This window comes from Gavialis gangeticus, unplaced genomic scaffold, assembly GCF_001723915.1.
Source record: "Gavialis gangeticus isolate Ggan-Ray unplaced genomic scaffold, GavGan_comp1, whole genome shotgun sequence".
NCBI lineage: Eukaryota > Metazoa > Chordata > Crocodylia > Gavialidae > Gavialis > Gavialis gangeticus.
In genome coordinates, this window is record NW_017729025.1 from 23,587,004 (window position 1) to 23,603,379 (window position 16,376).

General features: G+C 41.8%; 1 protein-coding gene across 1 annotated transcript in view; it reads right to left on the reverse strand.

The window, feature by feature from the left end:
- The window catches only part of KLC1 (kinesin light chain 1), an 82,250-nt gene extending 65,880 nt beyond the window's left edge, over positions 1-16,370 (reverse strand). Inside the window, exon 1 of the mRNA XM_019518505.1 lies at positions 16,300-16,370. The gene's annotated coding sequence lies outside the window, so the exon portion shown is untranslated. The remainder of the gene's footprint in view (positions 1-16,299) is intronic.
- Positions 16,371-16,376: the final 6 nt, after the last annotated feature.

Below are 16,376 nucleotides of genomic sequence, written 5' to 3' on the forward strand. Positions count from 1 at the left end.
GCGGGTGGGCGGGGCAGGCAGTAGCACTGTGAGGCAGCTACGGTGAATTCTGGGGTGGCTGTAGCCCACCCCGTGGCCAGCATTGCCTGCTCACCTCACAAGAAAGATGCTGGTACAGTCTCCCATCCTGAACCCACAGCAGGCAGCCCACCCTCACCCCATGCACAAATCTGGGGGGCCTCCTGCAGGGGTGCGCACAGCAGCAGGAGCTGCCCCTCCCAGCAGAGCCGCCCAAGCCCCACTTCACCCTGGCAGTGCCTGCCTTTGCCCAAGCTCCACTCCCTCCCTCACCATGGAGGTGGGGGGTGGGGAGGATCTTGATCTACGCCCCTCCCCTCCCCTCCCCCACAGACTTACGAGCCAGATGCTGCTCTCCAAGCTGCCAAGTTTTATATTGGCTATCAGATCAGTATTGGCTGATATGGCTGGTTAATAATCAGTCATCGATAAAATCGGCCAAAAAAATCTTTATCAGTGCACCCCTACAAAATGCTAGAATGATAGCCTGGAAGCTGTAACAAATAAAGTATGTTTGTTTTAATAAAGTAATACACCTCACTGTTAAAGCTCTTAATAGGCTACATCAGGGGTGCTCAACCTCTTTACCCAGTGGGCTGGATAGGTGGTGTTCGTTCTGTTTGCAGACTAGACCCAGTTGGTGGTCTCATTCTGGCACGTGGGGCAGGTGCAGTGGGGCTCAATCCAGCTGCAAAGAGGTGGTGGAAGGGGGAGCGGGGTACAGCCTGGTTCCCATCCAGCTGCATGGGGGAAGGGGTCTTGGCCTAGCCCCAATCTGGCCTTGTTGGTGGAAAGGGGCATGGTCCAGCCATCCAGGGGCAAGGGGGCACAACTCAGCTGTGTGGGGCTTGGGAATTTCACAGTGGGGAAGGATAGTGGCATTAATTGCCACTGCCTCCCTGCGGCCAAATTTCTCAACCCATGGAGAGCCTTGTGGGCTTGACGCCACAGGTCCAGGGGCCAGATTTGGCCCATGGGCCAGAGACTGAGAACCCCTATTGCATCCTTGATGCCCAGACTTAGAACCTCCAATTTGTGCATCATCTCTTCTCATATTGCCTTTTTGAGGCTGGGACTTAGTACCTGTGTCTGCAACATTCAGCACAAGGAACTCAGGCCTGGTTGGCTTCTAGCCACTACTGCAATATAAGCAGTAAATAATAAAGCCACTATAAAGAAACACAATAACGTCATGATTTAGATTTTAAGTAAACACACGTTATGCAATTCAAATTAACAGTTCGGGCCGAAATCCCCTAAACCTGGCCTCTGTGGCATACACACACTATAGACTTTAAATAATATAGTTACACAAAGTATAATTATAATATACAGTAATGCAAATTACTTAACTTACATAGTTACCATCTTTTGTCCTTGACCATCAACAAAATGGCTTTCAAGTATCCCCTGTAGTCACTATGATGTAAAGGTGGAAGCAACAAATGAACAATATGATGAGTTAGAACCTGAGTAGAAGTCACACTTCATGTTTGAATGATGATGATACAAACAGATACAAATCTGCATCTGAATGGGAAAGGTGAAGGAAATTCTCTTTTCCAATTTCATTCACCAAGTTGCGCTCAGAACTGTTGGATATCGTTTATGGCCTGGTAGATCCAAACATAAAATTGTGTTTTCATGTTGTGAGGATTAACACGTCAAGGAATTAGACTGACCAATACCGCTATCTTGGATACAGCAGCATCTTCTGCTGATTTCTGGTAGACACGGCTCATCAAGTTTCTAAAGGTATTTCAGCATACAAGCGGAGGTTGGATGCTTGTCCATCTTTTGAGTGGAAGAAAGGAAATCACTGGGAACCTCACAGATACACAGCAATTGTTATCACCTCTCTCTGGAAGGACTGAGAGCAGACAATACACCTATTATTTTAATTGCAAGGCTGAACATGGCAGAAGAAGGCTAGGGACATTTAAAGCATCTCTAGCGCTTGCAAATGAGAAGTAAAATCTTTTCAGCTGATTATTTCAAGCTCTTTTGCTTATGCAGAAGCCAAATGCATTTCAATCTACCGAGGGAACTTCAATTACATTCTCTAATGCAAAACTACATGTTAAAATAATAATGGAAGAACTGTGCTGGGAGCTGGAAGGAGCTGGCTGCTAACTGATGACTCCAATGAAGCGACAACCTCAACGGAGCAACATCCCACTTTGAGGTAAAGCATCTTGTCCCCACAGCAGAGAAGAAATCACAGAGGAAAGAAAAGGAGAGAAATCCTGGCCTATAGCTTAGTCCCCCCTGCAGAAAGACCTACAACTTCTGCAATGGATCTGTAACTCAAGACCCACCAACAAGCTGTAGTAGAGACTTGATTAAAAATTGAGCCTGCTTCTGTGCACTGTACTTATAGCGCATCAAAAGAGCCTCACTGCATATGTATAGGCACCCAATGAGTACTATATGTAAATTATTGCAGGTATATTTATTTCAAGGTCAGTGTTTTTGAATTTCTCACTTCCATGGACTCAGAGAGAGCAGGGTTTGACAGTAAGGAGAGGGGGAAAGGGCTGCAAGAGGAGGAAGTTGGGGGGCACAGCAATGGGGCTGAACCCCCCAGATTTGTTTTTCCTGCTGTGGCAGTAGGAGGGGGGCATATTGAAGGCAAACCTCAAATAACTGGATTCTATACCTGGAAAATCATAAGTTTTCCATCTACAGAAACTACTTAGTACGGTATTGTCTTAAACTTGAGTAAATACAGTAGTAGTATTTAACTTTTGTTCAGTTACACTCTAACAGAATTTTGCTCATCTAAGAACTGTAGGATCTGGCACATGGCCTCTCACCCACAAAAAAGATCGATAAACCTCCTGAATTTTGAAGGTCAAATAGTAGGGAATTTACCACAGTGTTGTATACTTCAGAAAAATCTGTGGGCGCTTACATTTTATCTTTAAAATGTTCACATTTTTAAACTGAAAAGCTTAGGAAAGATTTCAATCTAGTTGCATTTAAATTCAGTTAAATTAAATACACCATCACGTACTTAATGCTTGAGCTTTCTTCAAAATACAAAAAAAAGATTGAGATGACAAATCAACAATGCATCCTTTTTCTGAATAACTTTCCCCATTGCATGTATATATTGCAGGCGGGGATGGAGCACTGCCATCCACCACCCTGCATTCCTGCTGGTTCCCAGAAGTGGCAGGGGCTAGAAAGCTTGCCTCACCGTCTCCTCCTTCCCCCTTGGCCAGCACCCCATGCTGCCACTGCTGCCTCCTGGGAGCAGGGTCAAGGAGTGGGGGGTCCCAAGGCCAGCAGTGCTGGCCTCACTCCTCCCCCCCCCACACACACACACTTTGTCCCCACCATCGTGGCAGCGCTCTGCCACACAGCCTCCTATTTGGAACGGTCTTGGAGCACACGGATTGGTTGTTTCAGTCAGCAGTGCCAAGACAACCAATCAGTGTGTGAATAAAGTGTTACAGACAGACAGACTAAGGCTTTTATTATATTAGAATGACTCGCATATGATTTTACTGCTAACTGTAAAATAGAAACTGTTCGAGAGATTAGTCAAGTCCAACTGTTTTGATGTGTGAGCTGCCTGTGACATGTATATCTATACATCTTTTAGATTTTTGAATAGCAATGTGTAGTATTCTTCTTTGACAAAACTTTTGTTATAAAAAACAAACAACCAAACAACAGTTTCTATCTAAGTTTTATTGCTAGTTTTCCCCTGTTTGTCAAAGATTCCTAACATTTGAAGTCTAACTTATACTTGTTTAACTTGCATCCACTGCAATTTTCATGGAATCAATTTTCACCAGCAGTATTTTGCCTCAGATTTACATGAGTCCAAGAACTTTGTTCATAAGTTGTTCTTTGCTGTAACTTTGCACATATGCAGAACCCACAGCATATCTGAAGAAACTCTGAAATGTAACTGGTATTCTCTAGTACACACCTATTATAAGACAATTTTTCAAAAAACTCCACTAGTAGTAAATTCTCCAAACTTTGAGATAGGCCTTGGAAGAAGAATTTCACAGAAAAACAAAGGCTTGAAAGAAGGCTAGAAAAATTCTAGCAATCAGAGAACTGGAGACTTCATGGCGAATCTCCCCAGTTCAAAAAGCCTTCAGTGACTTACTTCCCTCACCCCTCCATACATATACCCAATGGTCACTTCTGTGGAAGATGAACTAGTGAAAACAGGTGTTGCCAAAGGTTTCTATATTTCAAACTGTCATTTGAAAATAAAACAAAACTTTTGCATCAACCAAGTCCAGGACAGGTGAAACTCAAGCTTTTTGCTTCTTTAAGTTCTTTTTTAAAGCATATCCCTTAAAATATACTGCAAGTTTTGCTAAAATACTTTCTCTCTCTTGCTTTTCCTTCAGAGACCCAATTTTGGTTCTGTTACGATTTTACATGGACTTTGCGGTCCCTTATAAGTAAAACTGTATGGACTAAATATCAGGCCTCAAGCATATTCTGAAGGAACTGGACTTCACATTGAATATAGGGTAAGCCTGGTCTTAATTCCTGTTTCTTGAAAGGTCAAGTATTCTTTGAATACCAGCTACAAGAAATATTTTAAGTGCATTTGTGGATGGGTAGTCTATTGCTTTACAGTAAATACTATAATAAAGAACAGTGTTGTCACATCTTGATGCAAGTATTAGGTTATGTATAAATAAAGCCCTGGACTTACAACATTGATGTTACAAAGTATCATTTATATTGGATATAGGTAATAAATCCCAGCATGGGCAAACATACTTTCATTTTTTTTTAAAGCTTTGTATTTTATGGGGATGAACACAGCAACTCTTAAAATCTCATACATACTGAATATAGCTATTATTCGGATGGATAGCTTCACTACTACATATAAGCAAGCTACAAACATTAAATATGTTGCATCACATGATTCTACTGATAAAATACCAGGGCTTTCATTAAGACTACACATTGACATAAATTAAGTTTAAGTGGAAAGCATTTCTTCTCATCTAGCTAAAGAACACTATTACTGTACAGTTTGCTTCATCCATGCTTTGAGTTTTAATGCCCTAAGCTTGTTGAAAAAATGTATTTTGTATGAAAATCCTTGGGGCTTAGTAAATAATTGAAGACTATATTCAACAAGAAATAAACAGTTCAGGAAAGACAAAGCCAGGAAATTTACCAGAAAAGTAAAGTATTGTTAACATTGTATTTGATGGCTAATATAACAGACTGCAGAGAGCAAGGTTTTGTCTAATTTCTTCAGTAAGGTACACTTAGGATGTGTATATATGGAGTTTTACACAGACTACTCTTCTTTCTATTCATTACTTGGCTCAAGCTGTGCCTGTTTCTCAGACCCAGAGAAGAGTATTTTGAGCTCAAAAGCTTGTCTAAAACTTTCCCCCAACTATGCAGTTAGTCCAACAAAAGATTTATCACCACCTCCCAAAATATCCTTGCCTTTTGAAGACGGTTTTCATCATTTTCAAATTTGTAAATGCATTTATTCCAAGTTCTACATTGTATTCAAAAACAGGGAATACAATGTGTGACTTCCTACGTGCATGCAGGTGCTGTTATTAAAATTATCTTAAGATGGAAGTGATATGCTTAGAATCCCAAACACATTCCAATCAAATGCACTTTGCTGCTGTGTGAAGTGTCAAACTCAGTCTGTGGGCCAGATCCAGCTTGCAGAGCCACTTTATCCAGGCCACTAAAAGTTAGGAGGGGCTGGGGTCAGGACGAGCGTTGTATTACAGAATCTGGGGCTCTTGGGCCCCCAAGTAAACATGGCTATCTGCAGCAGGAAGACAGGCAAGGGTTGATACAGCTCCAAGCACCCTCCAGCTGCTTCACCTGTCACCACTGATGCAGCCCCATCTCCTAGGCCATGTGGCTTGGTCTGGAGCCAGAGCTGCCACCGCTGCATGACCTGAGATGGGGCCATCCTGTACTGTGGGCTGCATCTAGTTTATGAGGAGCCCCATGGGTCTGGATCTGGACTGGGATGCAGAGTGAGCTTGACACCCCTATGCTATGGCCCAATGCATCTTCTGAGCCCTTCAAAAGGGATCTGGAGGGCGTATGGCCTTTTACATTGTAACTGTACCTCTGCATGCCCCTGTGAAGATACAAACCAGAAAAATCCATATAAATTTAACCCTGAATGAAACAGGATTAAAATGCAATGGTTTTACTATACTTGTATAGCTATCAGACCATGCCAATGTAAACAGTTACATCATACAATTGCCAATAAACCACGTTTTCACCACACAGGGGTCAGTCCCTATTAGTGAGGTTGGTCATGGTCTATTGCATTTATGCTGAATTGTATCCTGGCTGTCTCTCTTTTTGTGAAGAGACAGGTTGACATTCAGCATGAGTGGCTATAGCCATAAATACCGTATTACCTCAAAAACACAGGAAACTGTGGGTTTCTCCTTGCAGGCTTGCAGAGCTCTACCCTGCAAGGGGTTGCGGGGAGTGAGGAGCCTGATCTGAGGCAGGGGGCATGACATGCATGTGTGCATGCATATGCACGTGGCAGCCAAGCAACAGTGGAGAACAGCTCCCACAGCTCTCTCCAGGTAAGTCTATGGGGGCAGGGGGAGACGGGGATGAGGTATAGATGATGCATTGGGGAGGGCATGGAAATGATGGGGGACCAGAACTGTGTCCCTGCTGCTGCCAGGTGGGGCGCCTCACCATGGCAGCCATGGTGGCATGGAGCTCCCTCCTGTGCCAGGTCCTGCCTGCAGAGAGCTCCTTCCCAGAGCTGGTTTGGCCCAGCTGCAGTCCTGCACCCCACTGTAAGAGCAGGAATCTGGAGGGACACATATCCCTCCACCCCCCCCCGCCACATCACCTGTGCCCACATCCCACCCCCTTCCCCACACACTGGTGGACTGGGGGTGGGGGGCACATGTCCATTATCTTATCTCCACCCTCACTGGCAAAAATAAGTCAGCCCCTATGGCAAGTAGCATTAAAAACAAAAAAAAAGGACAAGACTTCATGAACACCAGGAGGTTTACACTCAAATCCCAGGCTGGAGTAAGTTCTCTAACTGGCAGTTATCTATGCAAGAGCCTTCTGAGGAATCTAAAAGTTCACTGGATGAAAAAAAAATAGAAGTGAAAGCATGACTACAAAAAGAGAGCAAGTCCAAACTGCTATGGGCTGGAGCCTAAACAGAACTGAATGAAGGTCTGTCTGAAGAGTAATAGGTAAACCAAGAATCTATACCATGAAGGCCTGAACTGGGTCCAAATCATGTTGGCTGCCCATATCAACAAGTCTCCCTATACAGTCCTTGGATACATGGAGCATCAGTGTACAGTTGGAGGTGGTGGCGGCAATCCCTCATGGTCGAGGATGATCACTCCCATGGGTCAAGTAAAGGGTTGTAAATGAGTCCCTTGATGGCTAAAAAAGCCAATTCTATTCTAGAGCCACAGACCCTCTTGCAAATGCCATAGGTGGTGGTTCAAGGGAGGGTCAAACTGCGGATTTCTCCGTCTTGTTTCCTTTCCTCCAATTTCTGTCATTTTTCTGCCTCTAGGGCAAGACAGTTGTCTTCCAAATGAGTGTGACCAAGTCAAACTGACCAGTAAGGTGAGTGTGACCAAGGAGCCATACAAGTAGTGGTTTGAATGGGGCTAATGAGCCCACTGCTACTCATGCCTTATTTGAGGCCAAGTTTAGAATGACAACTCTTTGTACCATGCCTGTGGAGGGAGAAAGGGGTCACCTTCTCATCACAGAACTAACCAAGAAAGAGTATGTCAGCAACCATGATGAGGAGTCTATTTTTCCTTCAATGACACCCTGTGACATCAGTAACATTTGCACAGACTTTTTTTGGGTTCTGTCATATATAACAGCACCAAGGTTGACACAAAGTCCCTTGTGTTGCTGCAGTTCTGAACAAAGGATTGAAACTTAATTCCTCCAGAGACAGAGTTTCAGTTCTGGGAGTTCAGAGGCTGCAGCTGTGTTTAGGCTCAATGGGACTGAGTCAATGTTGCCTTTGTGTGGGCACAGGTATAGGCTTCACTGCTTGGGGTACTGGTGCAATTGCTAGAGCCACTGGTGCTAAAACTGCCAGCTCCAAGATTTTTGGCAGTGAGGTAGTCAGTATTTAAACTGCTGGTGCCTGTTTCACCATCATCCTCTTTGTCTTTTTCCTTCTGCCTAGTTATCAAGGATTAATTTGTGCTCCAAGGAGCACCGGATAATGCCGATTTGAAAAAATCTTGCACTAGCAGTAACCAGCATCTTCTGCAACCAAAGCAACCCACAGACTTGTCTACCCACCTCCGAATCTGCTGATCATGATGGAAACAAATCTGGGGCATGGCTGGCTAGGTGAACCCCTGAGATGTACTGTCCAGCATGGAAGTGGGCAGGACTTGAACCTAAAAGGTTAACCTTTCCTTTGAAGTATGACAGCTATCATTAAGTGATTTGCCATAAAAGTGAGGGTAGCAATTATCCTTTAAAAAACAACAAAATAAACAACACCTTATATGGGAAGGAGAGGGGGACAGGACAAAGAGCTCTAAAGAGTAGTAATTCAAACGCTCACTGATCAGTCAAGTTGTCATGCAAAATGAAACTGTAAGAAAGCCACAGCTCTTCCCCTTTTACATCCTTCTATTGTAGCACAAGGAGGCACAGGATGCAAGCACAGCCCTGAGGGATCACTCTTCAAAGGACTCAGATCTCATGCCCATGAGCTCCTACAGTGGGAGCCACAATGACTTGAAGCAGCATTGCTACCTGCAGGGAAGAAGACTAAAGATATGATCATAATATCACACAACTTAACGTTCATAATATGCAAGTGCTTCTCAACCCTTTTAGACTCAAGAGACTCCTTGGAAAATGCCACCTCTTCATTTTCATTCTTTTTTTGTCTATGGAAAACTATCAGAGTAATTCGATTGTTTCAAAGGACTTGGAAAGGCCACAGAAGGGCAAAATGTTTTTAAAAATACAGATTCCTATTTGAAACCTCGGGGCTTATCTTGTGAACCATGCTTGCATACCTAACAGGGCTAACATTTCTTGGCACCCCATAGCTCCTTTGAAAGGATCTCAAGGCACCCTGGGGTGCCACAGACCCACTGTTGGGAATCACTGTACTATGTTAATTAAAATATGCACGCAGTAGCATAAATTATGACATTTTTAAAGTTCTAAGAACAGCTGTAAATTAGAATGTAATGTTTTCACCTGTTTACAAAACAAATTAACAGCTGAATGATTTTACAGACAAATCAGATGTATTTACATTAAAGTGTTAAAATAAAATTCATCATAGGAAATCATACAGGGAAGTTTATTATGAGTTATTGCATTTATTTGTTTCCGTGGAAACTGCTGTAGTTTGCATAGTTATGTTAAATTAATACCAACTGTGTGCCTCATATAATCTAGAGCTGTGGCACTGCTGGATCATTCTGGCTTTGCCCATGCCAGTGTCAGGTCCTAGCACCAGCTTGTCTCAGACTCTAGCTGAATCATTTTAATCTGCTGCTAAAAGACATTTCTAAATACTGATCTAGAACTGTTTTTGGAAAACCAGACTGAAAGAAAAGTTCTTCTGCTCAACATTTTCAAAGGAAAACTGTCAAAAGAACGGTTTAGAAATTAATTTCACTATAGTTATTACCCAAAAACTTGTAACTATCCCTTCTCCGTTCTTGGGAGGGAAAAGAAAAGGGATCCAATATGACAGTCCAGAAATTCACAGTAAAAAAATACATCCGTGTTTTGGGTGTGTGAGTGGTAAGTTGTTTTTATGAGATATACAGTGTTGATAAATAAACAAAAAAGTACTAGAGAGAGATTCTTGTTAAGCTTAAAGTTTTGTACTGAAGGCCTAATCTTGTGAGTTTTGTAACCTTAAGCTCTGAAATTGGAATAGGAAGATAGGGTTTTGATAAAAATGTCTGATAGTGAAAAAATGCAAACAATGTTCATCTAATGCTGCAAAATACATGCTTCTTCATCCAGCTTTACTAAAGCTTTGTAATGACTACATATTGATGTGTTATATATCTTTTAAAGAGCATATAATTGCAAAGTAAGTTCTTTTCATGTCTTCTGCCTTATTTAATTTGAAACTGTGATCACAAGGATCATTTCCATGTAGTACCCACCTTAAGTCCTGTTCCAGCTAGCCTCTTTCAAAAAGTTATTTTTTGTCACCTGGCTATTCACGCTAAATAAAACATTGGTTTTAGTCATAACCTGTCATTTCCTAGGTTCTTTTGCCAGACAGAACTAATCATTGTATTTGCACCCAAAACACTTTTTTTCAGTTCACATTTTAAATCTCTGAGTTAGAATGGTTAGATATCAGTTTCTGTACCCACTGAATGATCTGAACAGAACACAGATTTAGGTATGAACAGAAAAAAGGTCTGCATCAATGTAAAAAACAAACAAAAAAAACAAAAGCCACAAACCAGCAGACAGCTGACCAACCATTAAAGCAAGCTAACTATGCCCAATCCAATGAGAATTCTCTCTGAAAATTAAGGGTAGTACTCTATTAGTATAAATACCTCAGTTAGCTTTCATCTATCCACTTATATTCTGGGGTAGGCAAATGCAAGATGCAAACAGCATATTACCATTCCCCAGTCACCTATTTGCAAGGTGATGTAATAGTGTGCACTCCCCTATGATGCATCTATAACTGGGTTCAGGAATGAATAAATGTACAGTGGTGTACAAACATCTCTCCATATCCTTTGCTTGTCAAAACAGGAAATGGAAATAGACCTGCCAAAGGAAGGATTACTTCAGCTACAGATTTGCAGAGGACAAATCTTTTATTTCCTTATTAAGTGCATGTAACATGCCTGGACAAACTTTTGCTCAGACACCACTGAAATTAAAGCTAAAACCACCTCTTTTTACCATCTCTAACTAGGTTGCCACACAGTAATAGAGCACAAAATATGTTGGCAAAAAATGTTAACATTTTCTATTATCAGACCTTTAAATCCTAGTCTGTGTTTATATCACAATATATTTTGCAGGCATAACTACTCAGGTTAAAGGAGGGGGGGGGGAAGGGGAGTGAAAGAAGGGACACCTACCTTATATAAATATGCTAGTGAGACCTTCTAAAGGCATCCCATATACATACAACTTATATTGTCAAATTAACTTTAACCTCCCCAAGCAACATAAAGTATTCCAGTAAATAAGACAAGGGTTATAGGAAAGATTTTGCCACATTCATTGAGCATCACCACACAGCACAGCCCTGCTTTCTGTTTAAAGGTAGACTTGTCTCAATGCTCTATAATCTGCAGTTACTTGGACCATCTTGAAATACACAGTGCTGCATAAATGTGCAAGGCAGAATTAGTGATCCAAATTTAGGATCATCTGAGCAAAATAAAGACCCCCCCCTTTTATAGTCACTTAGTTTGATTTTTGTACATATACGCACCTGGGGTTAATTCTTGTTCTAACCATTCCAACTGATCTCAGTCACTCAGCATTTATCTTGACTACTGCCATTCCACTCACTGCCCCTTTAAGGTTAATAATTTTTTCAATAATCTTTCCTCAGGATTTAGATTTAAATGCAAATGGCAAAGAGACTGATACCTACACATGCAGCAGAATCAGGGCTGTTAATAGCCAAACAGCTTCATGACATTTGTGCAACAGTGAGTGAGTGATGCGTTTATGTCTCTTGCTCTCAGCTTGCTTTCTATAATGACTTTTGTAGAAATCTTAAATCAGAAAATTTGAAATTGGGGCAAGAATGAAAGTCCTCTAAAATCAAAATGCAGTTTGATTTTATTTTAGAATAGTTTAAAAGTTAATGAGACAAAGGGAAGCTGAAAGACTATTAGGACAAATGACTCACAATCCTCGTCCCTTTCCTGAACAATAGAACTGAAATGCTTTCCTTTGATAACACATCACTGGGTCATTTGATCAAGGGATCTGAATACATAACCCCATTACATGAGCTGCTCACAAAATGATGAAATTGTGCACGTGTGTTGGGAGAGAGGGGAGGGGGCATGTATATAATCCTTTATTGATATATACATTTTTAAAAGAAAAACAAGATCTCAGTTACAAAAAATAAAATACTGAATGGTTACTTTCAAGGTTGAATGTGTAACATTAACTCTGACATTCCCCAAGTTTCAGAGTGACTGGTAATGCAACGCAACCCTTTTTAGCATAATTGTGTGTGGTACATTCAAGGCTGTAAGTTAAAATATGACAGCCGGCCACCACCCTATAAGTCCACAGTTTGTATCAGCAAGTATAGTCAACCTACCTAATTACTTCCTTTGTCATGAGTATTTTACTTAAAATTATTATATCAGAATTACAGTTCTGACTTGATCCAAAAATGGAATCTTAATTAAAAGAGACAGACTTTGTATACAGATAGATGTTTTACAAGGGAACTCACATAGCAAACTGCTCATTTGCAAAACAACAAAGCCTGCTTCATGAAAGATGTCTCCTAGCTCCTTTAGCAACACACAAGACAAGCTAATTGAGAAATGTCTGAGAAGTCTGTTTGTCTAGGCAGCCAGCAGTGGAAGAACCTATTTGAAATGGGCATCAGTTTGCTGTCACTGGGGAAGTAAAATATAAAAGGAAAGACTAAAATGATGTACCAATTCCAAGGAAGATGTAATTTTGTCTGTCCCCCAATTTCAAGTAGGAAGATGACCTACTAAAATAATTTCATTTTTGACAAACAAAGAACATATTTTTAATCATGCAGTTTCTACAATGACATCATTCTATGTCGCACACAAAGTTAATTACTAGTCTTAGAGACATTAACTGAATTTAGAGAGACAAGTCTTAAACGTTCTAGGACAATTTAAGTTATTCCTGCATGTATCTGCTCTCTTATGTTCTGAAATCCGGAAGTGCTGAAAGAAACTTTATCAAATATCTGAGCAAATTTATTCTCTTTTGTAATCTGCAATTTGCTAACCACCCTTAAACAGAGTACCTTGGATACTGATGTTGTGTATTCTGTTCTCCTCACTCTTACTGATCCACTATAGCTAATCTTTATTGTACGTTATCTGTACACAAATAGTGTGCATGGACTCAATTTCCTAAAATGAATATTTTGTTATCTTTAAATCTGTAAGGCACATCACAAAACAGTGCATAAATAAAAACATCTTGTACCATTCAACGATCCATAATGCTAGATCCTCCTCCAGTTGTGAAAACCTTTGTCCAAGAGCCCTACTGAAATCCTCAGGAGTGCAAAAACTGATACCACAAACAGAAGCATGTCAGCAGATCTAAGCTATCACAGGGGTATAAAGAATGATCCATATCTTTCTAGTCAAGCATGCACTGAGTGTGGATTGCTGCTGGCTTACTTATGAATGGAGTCATACTCCATTGCACAACTGACTGCTACTTCAGAAAGATAAATGATAAAAAAAATACTTTTACTTGGAAAGTCTTACTACTTTCATCAGAATTTGAGTGAAACTAAGTAACAGACTGATGTACTGCAGATGGTTTTATGTTGCAAGCATGAGGAATTTTTTATGAAGGTAAGAGACTCTGCTTTTGGGTAATAATATATGTGGATAGAAGCTGGTCTGCATTATGTCAATGTTTCTGCAAAAAAAATGTTGAAAGGAAACACTTGTGTAACTTTGAGTAACTAAGTGGTTTGTTAGAGAATTTAATTTACCCTGACCAAAGATGGAAAAGTACTCTCCAAAACAAGAATATCATTTTAGCTTAGGTTAAGTGGCTGGCCTAAAACAGGGCCCTTTTCTAGCAGCAAGAAAAATTGTCATTTCATACCTAGTTAAGACAACTGTCATATCTTCACAGTCTCTCTTTCAAAGTAAGATTAGGTAATTGTTTGAAAAGGTCAGATTCATTTCTCTTTTACCTATGGAGCCTAACAGACTGACTCAAAACATAAAGCAAGAAGTTAATTTAATTTTCCAGTTTTCTCTTATCTTTCATTTGTGCAGATATGCTTTAAAGCAATCTTAAAGAGATGCAGAAGCAATGTACTCCAAAGACTGGGTTTACTCTAAAAACTAACAGCAACACTGTTTTTAAAGCTGTATTTGTCTGCCTCAAGCTGGAGAGAAAAATATAAACTTGCAGTTCAGTTTTCATCTCAAGGGAACCAGAGCCAGCAGAGAAAGAGCCCAAGACTGAACTGAACCAAAAAATACGATTACATCTTCCCAGAGCGCGTGCGCCCACTCACACAGCATGGCAGAGAGACAGAAAGAATGGAAGCAAGAATACAAGGATTTTGTGACAGCCCTACAGAAATCTCCTCACAAGCAGCGACCAGCAACTACTCTGGTATTGTAGAAGTGCCAGGGCATGAGCGCTTCCCCCCTCCAACCCCAGGCATCAGATCCGGTTCTGGATTCTTGCTCAAAAGCTTGGCTGGCTCCTTCATATTTTGTACCCCGTCGCTTTTTTACAAAAGAGATTTTTCCCTTAATCTGTTTCCACTACTAGGCTACCTTTACCCTCTCACTATACCTCAAAAAACCTCAGCAAGTGCAAATACTTCACAACTTAAAAAGCTTACAGAACATTTTTAAATGTGTATTAAAACATATCAGTTTTTCCTTGATTTTAGTTAGTATTTACTAAAAAACAAACAATAATCAGCACATCACTGTTGTTAATGGAACTGTCCAGTCCCCTCACCATCCTCCCTGAAACAGAAATGTTGCCAAACTTTCTAACTGCAACATGATGCAGAAGTGATACTGCATTCTTACCACTCCGAAAAATTCACTATTTCCTTTTTCTGCGCCTGCCCAGACTGTTCTGCATTATTTGCAAACAGTTCCAAATGTGACAGGCTGAATACTTAATCTGATACTTCTCCAAATTCACAATCCTTTCACAGCAATTTCCTATTAAGCAATATGTCAACTACAGAACTGTTCTGCTGACTTGAGGGCCTTGCACTCAGAGTCATCTAAGGGATCTGCTTTCTATTGTTAGCGAAAGCTGAACTTGTAACTGTTAATGCTGCTGATAATCTTATGCATTTCAGGGGTTCTAGCACATTATAGTCTGCCTGCCATCAACCCCAGGTAACCGCTCTACATTTTACCAGCTCTATTTTATTACTGGTTAACATTCCCCTCGTGTCCTGTCCCCTCCCCCAGTCAGCACCCATTTACCCCCATCCCCTCTGATCTTCCCTGCCGCACATCTGCATTTTCACAGACCTGCATTGTCGTATTTAGCTTCTATCCCACCCACGAGATTGCACAAACACCAGCAGACTCTCCCCATGCCTGAAGAAGGGTGTTTGTGCCCGAAAGCCTACAAAGAACATTTTTTCCAACTCTTTACTTGGTCTAATCAAAGATATTGCATCTACCCGAACAACCCTGTCTGCCACTGATAATCTTATGTTTTTATCATCTTCTATCCCCCAGTTCGGGAATGCATAATCAGTTAAACCTATTTACCAAATGAGATTTTGAAATAAAACGAAATTCTTTTTTAAGCCAATATTATTTAGACTCTTTGGATCTGGAAGGTTTTTTCTAGATTTCTAAATCACAGCCTGCCATTCTAATAGGAGCACATTTCTTGTGCAACTACCATCCCAGCAGAAAGCAAAAGAAGCACTCCTCAAAGCAAACAGGACAGGTCAAATGCTATGTTAAGCATTTCCGCTTTTTATGAAGGCCTTTCGTATTTCAAAAAAATAAAAGCGATGGCGATGATGCTGTTGAGAAAAGGGGCGGGGGTCACTCCCTTCTCCCTCACTTCGGGAAACGACAGCAGCATTTCCACAGGTCTGGTTCTTCGGTTTTGCACCATCACGCTGCCCCGCAACAGGGGGGAGTTGGGATGGGGGGAAAAAAATCAAAAGAAAAACAAAATATAAAAACAAGGATATCCGTTTGTTTGAGCGGGTCGGAGAAACAAGAAACAACACCACACACAGCCATTCATCTACCGCGGACTCCATGGAAGTGACACTGCCCGGCTCTGCCCACAGATCACCCATCACCGCGGGGTGCAAGGCGCGGCCGGGTCTCGGCGCTGCGGACGCGGGGCAGAGCCCCGGCCGGGGCGACTCAATCACGGCGCGACACGACACGGTTTTCCTTCCCCCCCGACCGGGCAGCCCCCACCCCCGCGGGCCCCGGGGACGGAGACAGAGACACCGAGCCCGCGGGCGGCGCTGCGGGGGCGAGGGACAAAGCGCCACGGCGGCCCCGCCCCGGTCCCGGCGCTCACCGCTCGGTACTGCAGGCTGGGCGACGTGCGCAGGACGCGGTCTGGGCGGGCGATCCCCGCGGCTCGGCTCGGCTCGG